Source organism: Capricornis sumatraensis, chromosome 4 (assembly GCF_032405125.1).
Source record: "Capricornis sumatraensis isolate serow.1 chromosome 4, serow.2, whole genome shotgun sequence".
In the NCBI taxonomy this organism is placed as follows: Eukaryota; Metazoa; Chordata; class Mammalia; order Artiodactyla; family Bovidae; genus Capricornis; species Capricornis sumatraensis.
Window position 1 is genome coordinate 42096270 of NC_091072.1, and position 23708 is coordinate 42119977.

Consider the following 23708-nt stretch of genomic DNA (forward strand, 5'->3'; position numbering starts at 1 on the left):
TTGGCACTGGGATCAGAATGCCCAGGACATAAGCCATGACCTAAATAGGAGACTGAACCAGGAAAAGGGCTGAGAACAGAATTGACAAGGGTTCCCAAACTCTGACCTCTAGGGACTGAGTCCCTGGAAAGGACCCTGAATGGACTTGAAAACTGGAATCAAACAAACAAATAAATAAGTGGACAAATACCCCTGTGTGGCAGTAGGAACCCACTTTTAATATCCATTTAATTAATTTATGTATTTAATATATATTTAATATTGCAATATATCATTTAATATTTCAGTTGTCTTCTGGAGGTGGTACAGTTTTTTCTCAATGGTTTGAACATCATGCCTTTTATTCTGACAGAGGAACAAGTACAACTTACACATTTCCTACCTGCAATAGGATGTTGGCTTTTAGTTAAAATTTTTTAAATGTGCAAAATAATGTTTTGAAATGTTTGCTAAAAATGCACCTTTTAGTAACTGAGGGAGGCGTAAATCCGCGGGTCAGTGTCAGGTCTTTTCAGGCTCCAGTGCTAGCTTCATGACCATGAAGGTGCTGCCCCAGGACCCCCAGCAGGATACCTGTCCAGGCAGCATTAGATCAATAATTTGAATGGGGAGAAATGTGCACACTAATGACTTTCTAATATAGGCATTTGAGAATGATTTTCTTTTTCCATTGAAGATGATATATCTTCTGACAGAATCTTCTTTACTCTCCTTTTCATAGACTTTTTACTGGTGGCATCTTAGAAGCACAGAATTTTAATAGAAAAACATCACCTGTTAGGCAGTGCATCCTAATCTCCCTATGTCTGGTTCCTGCTACGTAAAGCAGGATCTTTGTTTTGACAATCCGTCTATTTCTGTATGCTGACTGCACGCGGTCTCCGTTGCTTTGTGCCAGCTCTCTCTGGGTGTAGCGAGCGGGGACTACTATCTAGTTCTGGTGCTCGGGCTTCTCATTGTGATGGCTTCTCTTGCTGTGGATGGAGCACAGGCTCTAGAGCTTGCGGGCTTCAGTAGTTTTGACACGTGGGTTTAGTTGCCCCTCAGCATGTGATCCAACCAGTGCCCCCTGCATTGCATTGAGAATTCTTATCTGCCGGACCACCAGGGAAGCTCTCAGAATCATTGAGACAGTTCAAGTGCTAGGACAGTCCTGGGCAGGACCCAGCAAACAGGCACCTACACTGTCCCTCACCTGTGAGTGAGAACATGCAACCAGCCAGATGGGTGTGTCGTTGCAGAGAACCTCAGCCTGCTTTTCTTCCTTTCCTTGACCTTTTAAATTACTTCTCTCAGAAAACCTGTTATTGGCTTTTATGCTCCTTGATAAAGCAGGGCATATCTGCTGCCCTTCAGGCTTCATTTCCTGCCTTCAAGCAAGAGGCTCTACCAGGCAGCTGTTTCCCTTATCAATACTCTCATCTTATTCATCTTGGAAGGAAGCTAAATTAGAACTGAAATTTTCTGTATTATCTCAAAGATCCAGTTAAACTGGTGCCTCACAGGGCTCGGCTCTCAGGTCCCCATGTTACAGGGAGAGGAACTCTTTATCACAAAGCCGTGATTCCCAGAGCCCTCGTGAGCCAAGCCCTGGTTTGGACTTGATGTTGTGGGTTGTTTATGCTTTGCTTGTGTTCTGCAAGTGATGAAGCAAAAGGACAGCGATCATTCTCACAAATGATATGATTAAGCTTCTGTTCATATAGTCCAGACTTTAAGATGGAAAAATACCGTTGCCTGCGCTCTGCTAATGTGCGTTAATGTAAAGGGTGTGGGCAGAATGAGAAACAGGTGGGCAGGCAGGGTGGTTCCTGTGTGTCTGCTGTGAGCCAGATGGTCATCTTCATATATTCTTCATTTAAAAATGTTTCCCAAACCTTTTGAAATACAAAAGCCATTTTTAGCTGGCACACAGTACAGAAACCAGGCACAGGCTGCTTCTGCCCTGTGCAGAGGTCTGCTGACCTCTGACCCACATAATGTGCCAGGATCAGATCACAACACAAGGGTAATTCAGCCAGTGTCAGATATCATCTATAGCCTTCAAATTACATCTTAAGCATTTTACAGAAGATGCATAATATACTCTATCGTGTGATGGAATCTGGAGTGTTTATTCACCAAGTTAAATGATGCATTTTCTCCATCTATGCTTGGCACATACATCACTAAGCTCTATGTTTCCTGTCTGTGTCTGGAACATGGTGGATAATATACACAGTAGTGTGTGCAAATGTACGTGAAGGGTAATTTAGTGTAATAGCAATAGTGATATGAAGCCCTTGATCTTCCTGGGCAAGGAACTGTGCAAAGTTTGCAGAGTCCTCATTTATTTCTAAGAGAATACAGAGTCCTATCGAAAAGAGTAGCTAACAGATCAACTGTGTGCACTCCAGTCAAGGGCAGCCCCGTGACATTGCACAGAAAGTGTATACTCAGAGCACACAGCGAGACACAGAGAACTCACAGTGTTCCCAAAAGGCTGCAGAAGGGCCTGGCGTTTCCCATTCTTCTGGAGGGAAGAGTCCACACAGAACATTAAAAGTGTCACCTAGTTCCTCCAGCTTCTGTCCCCAGGCTCTTGGTTTTTATTGACTGGAACTTTATTTCTTTGTTCCCAAGAAATGGCTCTTTTCTTTTTAAACGTTCACACCTTGCCTTCTTATGACTCCTCCTACAGTCCTTCAAGAGCAGAGAGTGGGGCCAGCTACTTTCTGCAGTGTCCACTGAGCAGTGGCTTTGCCCCTCAGTGACTGGCCCGGCAGCTACACGTGCCAGGCCACAGCCTGTCCTGGTCATCTGTCATTTGTCTGTCGACCACTGGGTCCCCTCCTTTCCAGAGCTCTTCTCTTTGTTTAGATGATTGTTTTTGTTTTCCTTCCTTGGGCTGTGATGTGCTAACTATTTTTGAGAGCTCTAGAGCAGCTAAAGATGCTTCTCAACTGAATCCTGAATTCCTGCATTGTCCATTTCAGAACCACCAGTGTTCTTAAGTTAAGTTGCCCATCTTTTTGTGGTAATGTCTGTACATACCAGTCATGATGTTCCTCTGTCTGCCCTCCTTCTCAGAAACACTAGCCTTTATCCCTCAAGACAAATAGGAAGCTGCTTCTTATGCTAGTAAAGCCTCTTTGTAAAGGGCCTGACATCACACCTGACCCCAGAAAGCAAATAAATGCTGTGACGCCCTCCTGGCCTAGAGGTGATTCCAGTCTATTATCTCCTATTTTACTGCTATTTTCTGTCTCAGCCTTCACCCAGGATTAACGGTGTATGGTGTGCTGGCTGAGAGTCACCTGAGATGTTGCCTGGAATTTCGGAAATCACACAGAAGCAGAGAATGGACTGGGGGACAGTGTCGGAAGGAGAGAGTAGGACGGATTGAGAATGTAGCCTTGACTTATACACACTACCATGTATGTGTAAAATAGATAACTAGCGGGAAGCTGCTCTATAACACGGGGAGCCCAGCCTGGCCCTCTGTGACGACCTAGAGGGCTGGGGTGGGGTGAGAGGATCAAGAGGGAGGATATATATATATATATAATTATGGCTGATTTGCCTTGATGTATGACAGAGACTACCGCAACACTGTGAAGCAAATATCCTCCAATTAAAATCAAAACACAGAATTTGGAAAATCAGTGAAGACAGAGGAAATTTAAAAAGGCGGGAGGGAGTGTCCAGAAATATCATTAATGCTCAAATTCAGCATGGCATTTTTATTAGTTTGGCCAAAATTCAGTAAAAACCTTAATGAACTTTTTGCCCAACCCAATATTTTCAGAATTATATTTTTTAAATATATTTCTAACCTATTCATTTATCCATCCATTTATCACTGGTGATTGGACACTGGAAATAAAAGGATATGATATACTTAAATGTGATTGCAGCCAGGAAGTTAAAACATGTTTGCTCCTTGGAAGTAAAGCTATGACAAACCTAGACAGTGTATTAAAAAGCAGAGACATCACTTTGCCAACAAAGGTCCATATAGTCAAAGCTTTAGTTTTTTCAGTAGTCATGTATGGATATGAGCGTTGGACCATAAAGAAAGCTGAGCACCAAAGAACTGAAGCTTGTGAACTGTGGGGTTGGAGAACAATCTTGAGAGTCCCTAGGACAGCAAGGAGATCAAACCAGTCAATCTTAAAGGAAATCAATCCTGATATTCCCTGGAAAGACTGATGTTGAAGCTGAAGCTCCAACACTTTGGCCACCTGATACAAAGAGCTGATTCATTGGAAAAGACCCTGTGATACTGGGATTGACTGAGGGCAGGAAGAGAAGGGGATGGCAGAGGATGAGTTGGTTGGATGGCATCACTGACTCAGTGGACATTGAGTTTGAGCAAACTCAGGGAGATGGTGAAGGACAGGGAAGTCTAGTGTGCTACAGTCCAGGGGTCTCAGAGAGTCAGACATGACTTAGTGACTGAACAACAGTAACAATACTGAAATGTAGCAGATGGCACCTTGGAGACAAGACAGAGTAGCTAAGACACCTACTTTGGCATCCAATACCCTGAGACATGTCCCCCAGCACAGCTATTTGCTATTTATAAGAATCTGGGCAGTTTGCATGACATTTCTAAAGCTCAGTTTGCTTAGTGGTTTTGTTAGTGAGGGTTCTATAGAGAGGCAGCACCAACAGGATACATGTAGATGCAGATTTATTGTAAGAGCCGGCTCTCTTGGTTGTGCAGGCAGAGAAGTCTTGGGATCTGTAGTCTGCAGGCTGGAGACCCAGGAAGCCAGTGGTGGGATTCAGTCCAGGTGCCTCAGAGTCCAGTGGGGTTGGGGATAGGGGTTGGGAGGGGGCGATAGGGAGAGTGCCAGAAGCCCCACGTAAGGACAGGAGAAGCTGGACCTCCCTGCTCAAGCAGAGGGAGTGAATTCCCCCTTCCTCTGCTTTCTTGTTCTATTCAAGCCTCACTACTGGATGACACCCCCCCCGAATGGGGGAGGGTTGACTTCTTCACTCCTTCTGAGATGCATATGCTAATCTAGTCCGAATCCATCCTCACAGACACACCCCAGAAATAATGTTTTACCTGCTATCTAGGCACCCTTTAGCCTGGTCAAGTTGAGAAATAATATTAACTATCATAGAAGTAATAAAAAATAATAATGTAATTTACTTCTTGGAGTGTTTTTGAGGTTAACTATTTTTTGAGATTGAGTGAGGTCATGCAGATAAAAACTTCTCACAATGGCAGGAACTTTGCATATGACCAAGGAGAGCCAGGTGTTACACTGATAAAGATGATAGTGTGTCTGGAGGTTAGTGATGGCTCAGGGACTGCTTCTGAGCCCACCTCCTGCAAGTGTGGGGGAATTTCTCACCCCTGTGCTCTGTGTTCTCAGTGTATCAGGCCCGGTACTGGTTCCCCAGAGCCCAAACCCTGGGGTGACTGTTTGAGAAGACACTGGACACCCAGCACAGCCAGTATCAGATTTCAAGTCTCCCACTTCTGGTCCAGAACTGCTTAATTTCTCTTGATGGTTGCCTGAGGGGTCTGAGGGATTCATGATCAAATATATTAGTGATGAAAGATGAAAAACATTCTTCTATACTATTTAGTTTTTAGGGGACCATAGACTAGAGAATTGATGGATGCTTTGCTTTATCTTCAGTTCAGTTCAGTTCAGTCGCTCAGTCGTGTCCGACTGTGCGACCCCATGAATCGCAGCACGCCAGGCCTCCCTGTCCATCACCAACTCCTGGAGTTCACTCAGACTCATGTCCATCGAGTCAGTGATACCATCCAGCCATCTCATCCTCTGTCATCCCCTTCTCCTCCTGCCCCCAATCCCTCCCAGCATCAGAGTCTTTTCCAATGAGTCAACTCTTCCCAAGAGGTGGCCAAAGTACTGGAGTTTCAGCTTTAGCATCATTCCTTCTAAAGAACACCCAGGGCTGATCTCCTTCAGAATGGACTGGTTGGATCTCCTTACAGTCCAAGGGACTCTCAAGAGTCTTCTCCAACACCACAGTTCAAAAGCATCAATTCTTTGGCGCTCAGCGTTCTTCACAGTCCAACTCTCACATCCATACATGACCACTGGAAAAACCATAGCCTTGACTAGACGGACCTTAGTTGGCAAAGTAATGTCTCTGCTTTTTAATATGCTGTCTAGGTAGGTCATAACTTTTCTTCCAAGGAGGAAGCATCTTTTAATTTCATGGCTGCAGTCACCATCTACAGTGATTTTGGAGCCCAGAAAAATAAAGTCTGTCACTGTTTCCCCATCTATTTCCCATGAAGTGATAGGACCAGATGCCATGATCTTAGTTTTCTGAATGTTGAGCTTTAAGCCAACTTTTTCACTCTCCTCTTTCACTTTCATCAAGAGGCTTTTGAGTTCCTCTTCACTTTCTGCCATAAGGGTGGTGTCATCTGCATATCTGAAGTTATTGATATTTCTCCTGGCAATCTTGATTCCAGCTTGTGTTTCTTCCAGTCCGGCGTTTCTCATGATGTACTCTGCATAGAAGTTAAATAAGCAGGGTGGCAATATACAGCCTTGACATACTCCTTTTCCTATTTGGAACCAGTCTGTTGTTCCATGTCCAGTTCTAACTGTTGCTTCCTGACCTGCATACAAATTTCTTAAGAGGCAGGTCAGGTGGTCTGGTATTCCCATCTCTCTCAGAATCTTCCACAGTTGATTGTGATCCACACAGTCAAAGGCTTTGGCATAGTCAATAAAGCAGAAATAGATGTTTTTCTGGAACTCTCTTGCTTTTTCAATGATCCAGCAGATGTTGGCAATTTGATCTCTGGTTCCTCTGCCTTTTCTAAAACCAGCTTGAACATCAGGAAGTTCACAGTTCATGTATTGCTGAAGCCTGGCTTGGAGAATTTTGAGCATTACTTTACTAGCATGTGAGATGAGTGCAATCATGTGGTAGTTTGAGCATTCTTTGGCATTGCCTTTCTGTGGGATTGGAATGAAAACAACTTTTCCAGTCCTGTGGCCACTGCTGCATTTTCCAAATTTGCTGGCATATTGAGTGCAGCACTTTCAACAGCATCATCTTTCAGTATTTGAAATAGGTCAACTGGAATTCCATCACCTCCACTAGCTTTGTTCATAGTGATGCTTTCTAAGGCCCACTTGACTTCACATTCCAAGATGTCTGGCTCTAGATGAGTGATCACACCATCATGATTATCTGGGGCATGAAGATCTTTTTTGTACAGTTCTTCTGTGTATTCTTGCCACCTCTTCTTAATGTCTTCTGCTTCTGTTAGGTCCAAACCATTTCTGTCCTTTATCGAGCCCATCTTTGCATGAAATGTTCACTTGGTGTCTCTAATTTTCTGGAAGAGATCTGTAGTCTTTCCCATTCTGTTCTTTTCCTTTATTTCTTTGCATTGATCGCTGAAGAAGACTTTCTTGTCTCTTCTTGCTATTCTTTGGAACTCTGCATTCAGATGCTTATATCTTTCCTTTTCTCCTTTGCTCTTCACTTCCCTTCTTTTCTCAGCTATTAGTAAGGCCTCCCCAGACAGCCCTTTTGCTTTTTTGCATTTCTTTTCCATGGGGATGGTCTTGATCCCTGTCTCCTGTACAACGTCACGAACCTCATTCCACAGTTCATCAGGCACTCTATCTATCAGATCTAGGCCCTTAAATCTATTTCTCACTTCCACTGTATAATCATAAGGGATTTGATTTAGGTCATACCTAAATGGTGTAGCAGTTTTCCCTACTTTCTTTAATTTGAGTCTGAATTTGGTAATAAGGAGTTCATGATCTGAGCCACAGTCAGCTCCTGGTCTTGTTTTTGTTGACTGTATAGAGCTTCTCCATCTCTGGCTGCAAAGAATATAATCAATCTGATTTTGGTGTTGACCATCTGGTGATGTCCATGTGTAGAGTCTTCTCTTGTGTTGTTGGAAGTGGGTGTTTGCTATGACCAGTGCATTTTCTTGGCAAAACTCTATTAGTCTTTGCCCTGGTTCATTCTGCTTTCCAAGGCCAAATTTGCCTGTTAGTCCAGGTGTTTCTTGACTTCCTACTTTTGCATTCCAGTCCAACTCTGTGCAACCCCACAACCTGGAGCACTCAGGTCTCCCTGCCCTTCACCATCACCTGGAGCTTGCTCAAACTCATGTCCATTGAGTTGGTGATGCCATCCACCCATCTCATCCTCTGTCATCCCCTTCTCTTCCTGCCTTCATTCTTTCCCAGCATCAGGGTCTTTTTAAATGAGTTAGTTCTTCGTATCAGGTGGCCAAAGTATTGGAGCATCAGCCTCAGCATCAGTCCTTCCAATGAACATTCAGGATTTATTTCCTTTGGGATTGACTGGTTTCATCTCCTTGCAGTCCAAGGGACTCTCAAGAGTCTTCTCAAGCACCACAACTAAAAAAGCATCAATTCTTCAGCACTCAGCCTTCTTTATGGTCCAGCTCTCACATTTGTACATGACTGCTGGAAAAACTAGCTTTGACTATATGGACCTTTGTTGGGGAAGTGATGTCTTTGCTTTATTTTTTACCTCACCTACATTATTACTAAAACTAGCTGATTGTTTCTACAGAACAAGTTGATGGAGCAAGGATAAGATAACTCTGCTAAGGTAACTCAAAATGCTGGGAAATCATCATATTATTCATGCCTAGAGCAAGTGCAACTCATTAGCTGAGGGTGTGGTCTCTTCTAATCCATTAACAAAGGTGCAAGGCCCATTGATTAAACCCAACAGTGCTCCTGGCTTCTGTCCCCTGTGAAGTACTGAAGAAATTTGTGGGTAGTTAAGTGCTGTGACAAAGACACAGTCTGGAGCCGCAATATATTCAGATGCCACTTTTACTGTAGTCCTCTTTAGGCCAGTCATGATTTTTCATTTTTCAGACACCTCATGTCTTCCTGAGTGATTAATGGAATGTCTGCCATTTAAAGATGGTTGCCAAATCAGAACTCAGTTTTACTCCTGGGATTGGAGATGGTTCAAAACCAGACCCAGTACAAGAGTAGACACCATTCACAACCATGCAAATATTTACCGATGTTTTAAAATATTTCTTAAACAAAATAATTTACGTTGACTTTTAAAAATGAAATAATGGTGTGTTGGGAGTCAGAGAACATACTTGCTGCCATACCAGGCCTAGTTAACACCACACAAATTCAGAACATTTGGAAGAGGGGCTAGATCCTCCCCTGTACTTCCACTTGTCATGCTCATCTTTTGATGCTTTAGAAAACTTTCTGCTGAGCAATGTGGAGGGAAGGGAGTGGATGCCAGGACAGACACTTCTGTCTTGTCTGGGCTGAGGAAGGCTTTGAGTAGAATCATTGGCATTTAAAGATAAACCTATAGAGATAATCCAGTTTACCTTCCTCTTACACATGAAAATGCCATAGTCGTTAAAATACGTGCAGAATGTAGTGGACTTCAGATCAGGGATTCATGACCATGGGAACTACTAGTGTCAGTGTTAACAACGACTCCAGGGTTGCAGAATCCTTTCACTATAACACAGATGCTACCTCAGCTTTAATTACCCAGGGAATCTTTTTCATGCCTAAGGAGAGCATAACTCAGGCCAGTTACGCTAAATACCTATGACATTCAGGAAGTTAATGATTTTAAATGATTAAATCACTATTAATATCAACTGTGTAACTAAGGTCCTACTCAAAGGGGGGAAAAACAAAAGTTTTGTGTCTGTATACCTCAAGAGTATTCCTCACTATATATTTTAGAGTTAAATTATCAGGAAACTCATTTTAGAAAAAAGAATCACTAATAATTAAATCATAAACCATCAAATATCTCCCTTTCTACCTCTCCTCCCCTCCTTTCCATTCCCACTTTGGGTTTATTTTTGTGGATGTCAGATGGATCATATCAAGTGACCTAAATTCTAGCCCCATCTTTTCCAAATTTAACAAAAGGAGTCAATTTTAAAAGCAATTAAAAATTGTACTAGCAAACCAGCTGACTGTGTGATCACAGAAGACTTACAGGCTTTTCAAAGACAAGAGGCATTTATTTGCCTTTATTTTCACTTTCTACTTGCTCCCAGTGGTCCTACTCAACTTTGAGTTTATCTCCATTATATGTAAAAGAAGGCTGAGCACCAAAGAACAGATGCTTTTGTACTGTGGTGTTGGTGGAGACTCTTGAGAGTCCCTTGGATAGCAAGTAGATCAAACCAGTCAGTCAATCCTAAAGGAAATCAATCCTGAATATTCATCAGAAAGACTGATGCAGAAGCTGACACTCCAGTATTTGGCCACCTAATATGAAGAATTGACTCATTAGAAAAGACCCTGATGCTGGGAAAAATTGAAAGCAGGAGGAGAAGCGGACAACAGAGGATGAGATTATTGAATAGCATCATCAATTAAATGGACATGAGTTTGAGCAAGCTCCAAGAGATGGTGAATGACAGGGAGACCTGACATGCTGCAATCCATAGTGTCGCAAAGAGTTGGACACAGCTGAGCAACTGAACAACAAATATGTAAAATGGAAATATTGTTTTACCTTCCTCAAATTATGTAATAATTTTTAAAATTCAAACTAATTAATTAATAGGAATGGTGACAAGGAAATGATATTATTCTTTAAATAAAAATTTAAAGTAGAAACTTAACATGAGAATTCATGACATTTCTGGGGAGAAATAAATCCCCCAGGTGCCTGAGTACACACATTCTGTTTTCTTTCAGCAACCCTAACTCTATAACGTGCTGATGGATTTTAATCTTTCAACAGATTAGTTCCATGGTATGTGTATGTGTGCTCAGTCATGTGTCCAACTCTTTGCAACCCCATGGACTGCAGCATGCCAGGCTTCCCTGTTGTTTACTATCTCCCAGAATTTGCTCAAATGCATGTCCATTGAGTCAGTGATGCCATCCAACCATCTCATCCTCTGTCAGCCCCTTCTCCTCCTGCCCTCAGTCTTTCCCAGCATGAGGATCTTTAATGGATTATATGACCCTTTGTTCCACTCATGTAATCTTGTACTTTGAACTAAATATTGGAAGACTCTGGGAGTATGTTATGGAATGTTACAATAAACATTAAAAATTCTGATTCTACATTTGTGTCTTCAGAGTTCCAGAAGGAAAGGAGAAAGAGGGAAATATGAAAAAAAAAAATTTTTTTTTTGAGGAGAAATAGCTGTAAACTTCCCAGATTTGGCAAAGTATGTGGACCTAACAGATTCAAAAAGTTAACTGAATCCCAAACACCAGCAACTCAAAAGAATGCCTACCAGGCACGTTGTAGTAAAACTTCTATACTAAATACTAAATACAAATACTAAATACACAGGGAAACCATCTTGAAAATATCCATATAGAAACAATGAATTACTGATAGGAAAATAGGATCTAAATTACAGAACATTTCCCACCAACAACCTGGTGGTCAAAAGGAAATCAAATGACATTCTTCTAGTGCTGAAAGGAGAGAACAATCAATCTAGAGTTCTATGGTTAACAAAAATATCCTTCAGGAATGAAGATTTGATAATCCAGTTATTACCAAATGCTGAAAAACTAAGAAAATTTGTTCTAGCAGACATACTTTAGAAGCAAGGCTAAAGGAAATTCTCTAAATAAACAGCAATAGAAATATAATAAATTAAGAGCATCAGAAAGGGGAAAAAGAACACAAAAGAGCAAGAGTATGAGTAAATACAATGGACTTTCCATTTCCTTTTGTGTGTTCTAAATTGTTTGACAATGGCGGCAGAATTATAACATGTCTAATGTAGTTCTCAAGGTATACAGAATAAATAATTAAAGGACACTATCAGTAGGAGAGGGTAAAGCACTATAAAATAATGTAAACTTTCTACACCTCCCTCCAACTGGTCAAATATCACCAATAGACTTGAGAAGTTGTGTACATATAATTAATATCTAGAATAATGACTTAAAAAAGCAACACAAAGAGATAGGCTAAAGACCTACTGTAGGTAAACAAAAATGAAGTTTTTAAAAGTTCAAGTAACTGACAGGAAGGATGAAAAAGAAAACAAACAAAAATAAAATGGCAGACTTAAGTCTTAACATATCCATGGTTACAATAAATGTAAATGGTTTCAATATACCAACTGTAAGACAGACATTGGCATGGTAGATAAGCTGAATAATTCAGTAGATAGATATGGTCATGTTCAATTTATGGGTGAGTCCCATTTTCATTTGGAAATGGACTTCACTTAAAGAGCAAAGTGCTTTGTAGATTTTTTTAATATATTGATTTATTTTAATTGTAGAATAATTTCTTTACACTATTGTGTTTTTTGCCATAAATCAACATGGACCACCCGTGGGTGCACATCTGTCTCCCCATCCTGAGCCACCCCTTCTATCTCCCCACCCCACCCGTCTTGGTTGTCCCAGAGCTCTGGCTTTAAGTGCCCTGCTTCATGCCTCTGCAAAAGCTTTTAAGTTTAATTAGGTCCCATTTGTTTATTTTTTGCTTTTATTTCCATTATTCTGGGAGCTGTGTCATAGAGGATCTTGCTGTGATTTATGATGTCAGAGAGTGTTCTACCCATGTTTTCCTCTGAGAGTTTTATAGTTTCTGGCCTTGTATTTAGATCCTTAATCCATTTTTAGTTTATTTTGTGTATGGTGTTAGAAAGTGTTCTAGTTTGCTTCTTTTACACGGGGTTGACCAGTTTTTGCAACACCACTTGTCAAAGAGATGATTTTTTTCTCCAGTGTATAATTTTTTCCTCCTTTGTCAAAGATAAGGTGTCCGTAGGTATATGGATTTATCTCTGGGCTTTCTATTTTGTTCCATTGATCTATATTTCTCTTTGTGCCAGTACCATAATATCTTGATGACTAGCTTTGTAGTATAGTCTGAAGTCAGGCAGGTTGATTCCTCCAGTTCCATTCTTATTTCTCAAGATTGCTTTGGCTATTTGAGGTTTTTTTGTAATTCCCTACAAATTGTAAAATTATTTGTTCTAGTTCTGTGAAAAATACCATTGGTAGTTTGATAGAGAGTCCATTGAATCCATAGATTGTTTTGGGTAGTATACTTATGTTCACTATATTGATTCTTCCAATCCGTGAACATATTCCTCCATCTCTTTGTGTCATCTTTGATTTATTTCATCGGTGTTTTATAGTTTTCTATATATGTCTTTTGTTTCTTTAGGTAAATTTATTCCTAAGTATTGTATTTTTTTCAATGCAGTGGTGAATGCACTTGTTTCCTTAATTTTTCTTTCTGTTTTCTCATTGTTAGTGTATAGGATGCAAGGGATTTCTGTTTTAATTTTATATCCTGCAACTTTGCTGAATTCATTGATTAGCTTTAGTAGTTTTCTAGTGGTGTCTGTAGGGTTTTCTTTGTAGAGGATCATGTCATCTGCAAACAGTGAGAGTGTTGCTTCTCATTTTCCAATCTGGACTCCTTTTCTTTCTTTTTCTTTTCTGTTTGCTGTGAATAGGACTTCTGAATCTATGTTGAATAGTAGTGGTGAGACTGGGTACCTTTGTCTTGTTCCTGATTTTAGAGGAAATGCTTTCAATTTTTTTGCCATTGAGGATAATGTTTGCTATGGGTTTGTCATACATGGATTTTATTATGTTGAGGTATGTTCCTTCTATAGTTGCTTTCTGGAGAGGTTGTTTTTTTTTATCATTAATGGGTATTGAATTTTTTCAGAGGCTTTCTATGCATCTATTGAGATAATCATATGGTTTTTATCTTTCAATTTGTTAATGTGACATATCATGTTGATTGATTTGTGAATATTGAAGAATCCTTGCATCCCTGGCATAAATCTCACTTGGTCATGATGTATGATCTTTTTAATATGTTGTTGGACTCTGTTTGCAAGAATTTTGTTGAGGATTTTGGCATCTATGTTCATCAGTGATATTGACCTGTAGTTTTCTTTTTTGTGGCATCTTTTTCTGGTTTCGGTATTAGGGTGATGGTCACCTCACAGAATGAGTTTGAGAGTTTACCTTCCTCTGCAATTTTCTGGAAGAGTTTAAGTAGGATAGGTGTTAGCTCATCTCTAAATTTTTGGTAGCATTCACCTCTGAAGCTATCTGGTCCTGGGATATTGTTTGTTGGAAGATTTTTTATTACAGTTTGAATTTCAGTGCTTGTGATGGGTCTGTTAAGATTTTCTATTTATTCCAGGTTCAGTTTTAGAAGGTTATACTTTTCTAAGAATTCATCCATTTCTTCCAAGTTGTCCATTTTATTGGCATGTAATTGCTCATATTAGTCTATGATCTAATGTATTTCTGTGTTGTCTGCTGTGATTTATCCATTTTCATTTCTAATTTTATTGATTTGACTCTTCTCCTGTTTTTTTTCTTGATGAGTCTGGCTAATGGTTTGTGTATCTTACTTATCTTCTCAAAGAACCAGCTATTAGTTTTGCTGATCTTTGCTGTAGACTCTGTAATCTCTTTTTCACTTATTTCTGCTCTGATTTTTATGATTTCTTTCCTTCTGCTAACCATGGGGTTCTTCTGTTCTTCTTTTTCTTGTTGCTTTAGATGTAAAGTTAGGTAGTTTGTTTGATGTTTCTTGTTTCTTGAGGTAGGCTTGTACTACTATGACCCTCCCTCATAGCACTGCTCTCACTGAATCCCATAGGCTTTGGATGTCATATTTTCAGTTTCTTTTGTTTATGTGCATATTTTGATTTCCTATTTCATTTCTTCTCTGATCTGTTGGTTATTCAGAAGCAGGTTTGTTTACCCCCCATATGTTTGTGATTTTTGTATTCTTTTTTCCTGTAGTTGACATCTAATATTACCATATTGTGATCAGAAAAGATGCTTGGAATGATTTCAAGGCTCCTCTGTCCATGGAATTTTCCAGGCAAGAGTACTGGAGTGGGTTGCTATTTCCTTCTCCAGGGGATCTTTCCAACCCAGGGACTGAACCCAGGTCTCCCTCATTGTAGGCAGATGCTTTACCATCTGAACCACCAGGGAAGGTTTACTAGGGCTAGATGTCCTTTTTCAAGCCCATCTTTGCATGAAATGTTCCCTTGCTATCTCTAATTTTCTGGAAGAGATCTCTACTCTTTCCCATTCTGTTCTTTTCCTCTATTTCTTTGCATTGATCACTGAAGAAGGCTTTCTTATCTCTTCTTGCTATTCTTTGAAACTCTTCATTCAGATGCTTATATCTTTCCTTTTCTCCTTTGCTTTTCACTTCTCTTCTCTTCACAGCTATTTATAAGGCAGACAGCCATTTGCTTTTTTGCGTTTCTTTTCCATGGGGATGGTCTTGATCCCTGTCTCCTGTACAATGTCAGGAACCTCATTCCATAGTTCATCAGGCACTCTATCTATCAGATCTAGGCCCTTAAAACTATATTAAGAAGAGGTGGCAAGAATACACAGAAGAACTGTACAAAAAAAGATCTTCATGACCCAGATAATCACGATGGTGTGATCACTCATCTAGAGCCAGACATCCTGGAATGCGAAGTCAAGTGGGCCTTAGAAAGCATCACTATGAACAAAGCTAGTGGAGGTGATGGAATTCCAGTTGAGCTATTTCAAATCCTGAAAGATGATGCTGTTGAAAGTGCTGCACTCAATATGCCAGCAAATTTGGAAAACACAGCAGTGGCCACAGGACTGGAAAAGGTCAGCTTACATTCCAATCCCAAAGAAAGGCAATGCCAAAGAATGCTCAAACTACTGCACAATTGCACTCATCTCACATGATAGCAAAGTAATGCTCAAAATTCTCCAAGCCAGGCTTCAGCAATACATGAACCATGAACTTACTGATGTTCAAGCTGGATTCAGAAAAGGCAGAGGAACCAGAGATCAAATTGCCAACATCCGCTGGATCATGGAAAAAGCAAGAGAGTTCCAGAAAAACATCTATTTCTGCTTTATTGACTATGCCAAAGCCTTTGACTGTGTGGATCACAATCAACTGTGGAAAATTCTGAAAGAGATGGGAATACCAGACCACCTGACCTGCCTTTTAAGAAGCCTACATGCAGGTCAGGAAGCAACAGTTAGAACTGGACATGGAACAACAGACTGGTTCCAAATAGGGAAAGGAGTCCATCAAGGCTGTATATTGTCACCCTGCTTATTTAACTTCCATGCAGAGTACATCATGAGAAACACTGGACTGGAAGAAGCACAAGCTGGAATCAAGATTGCTGGGAAAAATATCAATAACCTCAGATATGCAGAAGACACCACCCTTATGGCAGAAAGTGAAGAGGAACTCAAAAGCCTCTTGATGAAAGTGAAAGAGGAGAGTGAAAAAGTTGGCTTAAAGCTCAACATTCAGAATACAAAGATCATGGCATCTGGTCCCATCACTTCATGGGAAATAGATGGGGAAACAGTGGAAACAGTGTCAGAGTTTATTTTGGGGGGCTCCAAAATCACTGCAAATGGTGACTGCAGCCATGAAATTAAAAGACGTTTCCTCCTTGGAAGAAAAGTTATGACCAACCTAGATAGTATATTGAAAAGCAGAGACATTACTTTGCTGACTAAGGTCCGTCTAGTCAAGGCTATGGTTTTTCCTGTGGTCATGTATGGATGTGAGCGTTGGACTGTGAAGAAGGCTGAGTGCCGAAGAATTGATGCTTTTGAACTGTGGTGTTGGAGAAGACTCTCAAGAGTCTTGGACTGCAGTCTTGGACTGCAAGGAGATCCAACCAGTCCATTCTGAAGGAGATCAGCCCTGGGATTTCTTTGGAGGGAATGATGCTAAAGCTGAAACTCCAATACTTTGGCCACCACATGGGAAGAGTTGATTCATTGGAAAAGACTCTGATGCTGGGAGGGATTGGGGGCAGGAGGAGAAGGGGACGACAGAGAATGAGATGGCTGGATGGCATCACTGACTTAGTGGACATGAGTCTGAGTGAACTCCAGGAGTTGGTGATGGACAGGGAGGCCTGGTGTGCTGCGATTCATGCGGTCACAAAGAGTCGGACATGACTTAGCGACTGAACTGAACTGAAGTGAACTAGGATATTGGTGATAGGCAATGAGAAGGCCACCAGTATGAAGAAAATTTTTAAATAGACAGTGATTGCTGGTCAACCAAATGAGAGCAGCCGGAGGAAATGGGTGAATCAGAGGATCTCACTCTACTTTCCCCCTTACCAGGAGAGCAGTTTACTGAGGCCTGGAGTTTGTCTAGCAGCTCTGCGAGGGTCAGTGATGACCTCGGATGTGGGTAGAGCTCCTCTGGGCATTAATAGAATGGAGTGGGAATCAAGATATGAGAATCCCAAGTCTAAGGCAATAGTCCAAGTCCAGCAATCACTGAGCTTTTTAAGGGGAAACAAAGAAAAAAGAAAAGAAATAAAAATAAAAACAAAGAAAATGGTGAGGTGTTGAAGCTTGAGCAGCTCCAGAAAGGAGCCGGTGTAAGTTACACAGCACAAGCGTTTGAAAGAAGTAGGAAACAGTCCAATAAGTGCTTGAAACTTGCAGAGACAAGAAAAATTGCTCTTTGTACGCCTTTAAATATGAAAAGAAAATAAAGCCAAATGAATCTTGTGCTGTTATAAGAGCCTGCAACACCAGAAACTGAAGTATCACATCTATTTATTTGAAACCAAAATGTCAGCTCGCTCATGAGATATATAATAGAAGTAAATTGGCTTTCTTCTGATTTCCTCTTTGCTCTCTTTAACAAAGAGACTTAAAGGAGTTGTTCCTTGCAATTCATATCTTTATTTACAAATAAATAAGAATAAATTATGTGTGTGTTTAAAGACACATGCATGTAACAGTAATATACTGTCATTTACTGAGAGCCTACGTGGTGTCAATACAGCGTTAATGGTTTTGTGCACATTATTTCACTCTGTCATCACAGTTACCTTTGGGGTGAGCATTATTAACCTGAGAGCAATGGGACAAGTTACTGGGTAACTCAGGTCAGGGAGCTGCTGAACGCCAGAGGCTGGAGCTGATTCAAACGTCTGACTTTAAAACCTCTGCTCTCAGACAGAAGATAAATTTTATGATATGAGTATGAGATTGTTGGTCTGAGTTGCCAGGCAATATAATGCTATAGTAGTACAATAAAACAAGAAACAAATATAAAGCATAAGGAATTTTATTCCCTTTAGTTAGACCAAAAAGTAAGAAAGTTGTCCAGATTTTGTGAGTTGCATACATTTAGCTAATTGATGTTTAAAAAGTGATCTAAGGAATATGTCATGTTATTATCATGCAAAATTTCCAGGATGAATAGATGGATGCATACTAGATTTTAGCAGAAAACTGCCTTCATCTCATAAGCATAAATTTATAAGGCTATGATTATTGTTCCCTCTATTCTTCATTGAATCAGAAGTGTAAGAATTTCATTTTCAGTAGAATGCCAACCTGTGTTTTAAGCTCTGCCAAATAGCCTGATGTTAGGACACCCTGGGGTCTAAAACCTACAGCACAAGGCCAAAAAAGATTCCCATTTGTTTATCAGACAACATGAAGTGGGTCTTGTTAAGTCCTGGAAATCAGGGTTCACTTGTGCCATAAGCTTCCAGATTTAACAGAAGTAGTTACAAAGCTTTACTGCTTTGCCCTCTTGGGTCTGAATCCTTTCAAGTTAGGGCTTCAAACATGCTTATGGAATGTCTTCTTCCCCATTTAACCTTCCAGAGAAATGCCATTCCAATCAGTATCCTCCCCAAATGAGAACTGTAGGGAAGTGAGCCACTGGGCACACTTCAGCAAGTGGCAGAGAAATTAAGGTTTGTGAGAATGAACAAATGATTGCTGGAGTGAAATCTCAGAGAAAATGGCAAGAAAATAAGATATTAGCAATACTCTGAGAGCAGGATCATAAAGGGCGTTTACTACGTTTAGTAAATTAAGCTGAATATTGTGCAAAATACTTAGCAGCCTTCCCGCTGATACATTGCCTCGACAAAGGAATGGCTTCAGAAAACCAAGGTTATAATTTCATTATTTTCAATACTTAGTTCAAAATGATGTCCATATGTCTATGTTATTTTTTGTTTGTTTTCCACCTGCAAATTTTTATTATGCCTCGTATATATATATACACACACATATATATATACACATATGCACTCATAGACACACATATGCACTCATATACAGGGCTTCTCAGGGGGCACTAGTGGTAAAGAACCTGCCTGCCAGTGCAGGAGATGTAAGAGCTGTGAGTTCAGTCCCTGAGTTGGGAAGATGCCCTGGAGGAGGAAATGGCAACCCACTTCAGTATTTTTGAATCTCATGGACAGAAGAGCCTGGTGGGCTGCAGTCCACAGTGTCACAGAGAAGACATGACTGAAGTGACCTAGCACAAACATACACACATATATATATACATATACACTCACACACACAGAAATACACTCATATACATGTATACACACATACATACATATATATATATATATATATACATATACATATGCACTCATACACACACATATGTATACATATATACTAATACACACTATGAGGGCTACTCCATTTCTTCTAAGGGATTCTTGTCCACAGTAGTGTATATAGTGGTCATCTGAGTTAGATTTGCCCATTCCAGTCCATTTTAGTTCATTGATTCCTAAAATGTCGATGTTCACTCTTGCCACCTCCTCTTTGACCACTTCCAATTTACCTTGAGTCATGGACCTAACATTTCAGGTTCCTGTGCAGGAACCTGTTCTTAACAGCGTTGTTCTTTACAGCACTGTACTTTACTTCCATCACCAATCACATCCACAACTGGGTGTTGTTTTTGTTTGGCTCTGTGTCTTCATTCTTTCTGGAGTTTTTTCTCCACTCTTCTCCAGTAGCATATTGGGCACCTACCAACTGAGGGAGTTAATCTTTTTGGGGAGTTAAATATCTTTTCACCTTTTTATACTGTTCATGGGGCTCTCAAGGCAAGAATACTGAAGTGGCTTGCCATTCCCTTCTCCAGTGGACCACATTTTGTTAGAACTCTCCACCTTGATCCATCTGTCTTGGGTGGCCCTACACGGCATGGCTCATAGTTTCATTGAGTTAGACAAGGCTGTAATCCATGTGATTAGTTTAATTAGTTTTCTGTGATTGTAGTTTTCATTCTGTCTCCCCTCTGAGGGATAAGGATAAGAAGCTTATGGAAGCTTCCCAATGGGAGAGACTGACTGTGGGGGAAACTGGGTCTTATTCCAAAATGCAGTTCTTGGGTGCAATCTCAAAACAGACAGAATGATCTCTGTTCATTTCCAGGGCAAACCATCCAATATCACAATAATCTGAGTCCATGCCCCAATCAGTAATGCTGAAGAAGCTGAAGTTGAACGGTTCTATGAAGACCTAAAAGACCTTCTAGAAACACCGAAAAAAAGATGTTCTTTTCATTACAGGGGAATGCAATGCAAAATAGGAAGTCAAGAGATACCTAGAGTAACAGACAAATTTGGCCTTGAAGTACAAAATGAGGAAGGGCAAAAACTAACAGAGTTTTGCTAAGAGAATGCACTGGTCATAGCAAACACCCTCTTCCAACAACTCAAGAAGTAACTTTACACATGGACATCTCCAGAGGGTCAATACCAAAATCAGATTGATTGTATTCTTTCCAGCCAAAGATAGAGATGCTCTATACAGTTAGCAAAAACAAGAAAGTGAGCCAACTGTGGCTCAGATCATGAACTCCTAATTACAAAATTCAGACTTAAATTGAAGAAAGTAGGGAAAACCACTAGACCATTCAGGTATGAACTTACAATTATACAGTGGAAGTAAGAGATAGATTCAAGGGATTAGATCTGATAAAGTGCCTGAAGAACTATGGATGGAGGTTCGAGACATTGTACAGAAGGCAGTGATCTAGACCATCCCCAAGGAAAAGAAATGCAAAAAGGCAAAATGGTTGTCTGAAGAGGGCTTACAAAGAGCTGGGAAAAGGAGAGAAGCAAAAGGCAAAGGTAAAAAGGAAGATACACCCACTTGACTGCAGAGTTCCAGAGAATAGCAAGGAGAGATAAGAAAGGCTTCCTCAGCAATCAGTACTGGAGAAGGAAATGGCAACCCACTCCAGTGTTCTTGCCTGGAGAATCCCAGGGACGGGGGAGCCTGGTGGGCTGCCATCTATGGGGTCGCACAGAGTCGGACACGACTGAAGTGACTTAGCTTAGCTTAGCTTAGCTTAGCGGTCAATGCAAATAAATTGAGGAAAACAACAGAATGGGAAAGACTAGAGATCTGTTCAAGAAAACTGAAGATATTTCTCCATCTATTAGTGTCCTCTTTGATTTCTTTCATCAGTGTTTTATAGTTTTCTATATATAGGTCTTTAGTTCCTTCAGGTAGATATATTCCTAAGTATTTTATTCTTTTTGTTGCAATGGTGAGTGGAATTATTTCCTTAATTTCTCTTTCTATTTTCTCATTATTAGAGTATAGAAATGCAAGGGATTTCTGTGTGTTGACTTTATATCCTGCAACTTTACTATATTCATTGATTAACTCTAGTAATTTTCTTGTGGAGTCTTTAGGTTTTCTATGTAGAGGATCATGTAATCTGCAAACAGTGAGAGTTTTACTTCTTCTTTTCCAATTTGGATTCCTTTTATTTCTTTTTCTGCTCTGATTGCTGTGACCGAAACTTCCAGAACTATGTTGAATAGTAGTGGTGAAAGTGGGCACCCTTTTCTTGTTCCTGATTTTAGGGGAAATGCTTTCAGTTTTCACCATTGAGGATAATGTTTGCTGTGGGTTTGTCATATATAGCTTTTATTATGTTGAGGTATGTTCCTTCTATTCCTGCTTTCTGGACAGTTTTTATCATAAATGGATGTTGAATTTTGTCAAAGACTTTCTCTGCATCTATTGAGATAATCATATGGCTTTTATTTTTCAGTTTGTTAATGTGGTGTATTACATTGATTGATTTGTGGATATTGAAGAATCCTTGCATCCCTGGGATAAAGCCCACTTGGTCATGGTGTATGATCTTTTTAATGTGTTGTTGGATTCTGATTGCTAGAATTTTGTTAAGGATTTTTGCATGTGTGTTCATCAGTGATATTGGCCTGTAGTTTTCTTTTTTTGTATGGCATCTTTGTCAGGTTTTGGTATTAGGGTGATGGTGGCCTCATAGAAAGAGTTTGGAAGTTTACCTTCCTTTGCAATTTTCTGGAAGAGTTTGAGTGGGATAGGTGTTAGCTCTTCTCTAAATTTTTGGTAGAATTCAGCTGTGAAGCCGTCTGGACCTGGGCTTTTGTTTGCTGGAAGATTTCTGATTACAGTTTCAATTTCCGTGCTTGTGATGGGTCTGTTAAGATTTTCTATTTCTTCCTGGTTCAGTTTTGGAAAGTTGTAGTTTTCTAAGAATTTGTCCATTTCTTCCACATTGTCCATTTTATTTGCATATAATTGCTGATAGTAGTCTCTTATGATCCTTTGTATTTCTGTGTTGTCTGTTGTGATCTCTCCATTTTCATTTCTAATTTTATTGATTTGATTTTTCTCCCTTTGTTTCTTGATGAGTCTGGCTAATGGTTTGTCAATTTTATTTATCCTTTCAAAGAACCAGCTTTTGGCTTTGTTGATTTTTGCTATGGTCTCTTTTGTTCCTTTTGCATTTATTCCTGCCCTAATTTTTAAGATTTCTTTCCTTCTACTAACCCTGGGGTTTTTCATTTCTTCCTTTTCTAGTTGCTTTAGGTGTAGAGTTAAGTTATTTATGTGACTTTTTTCTTGTTTCTTGAGGTATGCCTGTATTGCTATGAACTTTCCCCTTATCACTGCTTTTACAGTGTCCCACAGGTTTTGGGTTGTTGTGCTTTCATTTTCATTCATTTGTATGCATATTTTGATTTATTTTTTTTATTTCTTCTGTGATTTGTTGGTTAATCAGCAGCGTGTTGTTCAGCCTCCATATGTTGCAATTTTTAATAGTTTTTCTCCTGTAATTGAGATCTAATCTTACTGCATTGTGGTCAGAAAAGATGCTTGGAATTATTTCAATTGTTTTGAATTTACCAAGGCTAGACTTATGGCCCAGGATGTGATCTCTCCTGGAGAAGGTTCCATGTGCGCTTGAGAAAGATTAAATTCATTGTTTTGGGGTGAAATGTCCTATAGATATCAATTAGGTCTAATTGGTCTATTTATCATTTAAAGTGTGTGTTTCCTTGTTAATTTTCTGTTTAGTTGATCTATCCATAGGTGTGAGTGGGGTATTAAAGTCTCCTACTATTATTGTGTTATTGTTAATTTCCCCTTTCATACTTGTTAGCATTTGTCTTACATATTGTGGTGCTCCTATGTTGGGTGCATATATATTTATAATTGTTATGTCTTCTTCTTGGATTGACCTTTGATCACTAGAACACTTTCTAACACCATACACAAAAATAAACTCAAAATGGATTAAAGATCTCAATGTAAGACCAGAAACTATAAAACTCCTAGAGGAGAACATAGGCAAAACACTCTCCGACATAAATCACAGCAGGATCCTTTATGACTCACCCCCCAGAATATTGGAAATAAAAACAAAAGTAAACAAATGTGACCTAATTAAAATTAAAAGCTTCTGCACAACAAAGGAAACTCTAAGCAAGGTGAAAAGACAGCCTTCAGAATGGGAGAAAATAATAGCAAATGAAGCAACTGACAAACAACTAATCTCAAAAATATGCAAGCAACTCCTGTAGCTCAATTCCAGAAAAATAAATGACCCAATCAAAAAATGGGCCAAAGAAC

At 39.9% G+C, this 23708-nt stretch overlaps 1 protein-coding gene across 1 annotated transcript in view; it reads left to right on the top strand.

Moving 5' to 3' along the window:
* Window positions 1-23708, top strand: part of CSMD1 (CUB and Sushi multiple domains 1) — a 1675023-nt gene that overhangs the window by 1551501 nt on the left and 99814 nt on the right. The gene's annotated exons all lie outside the window — the stretch shown is intronic.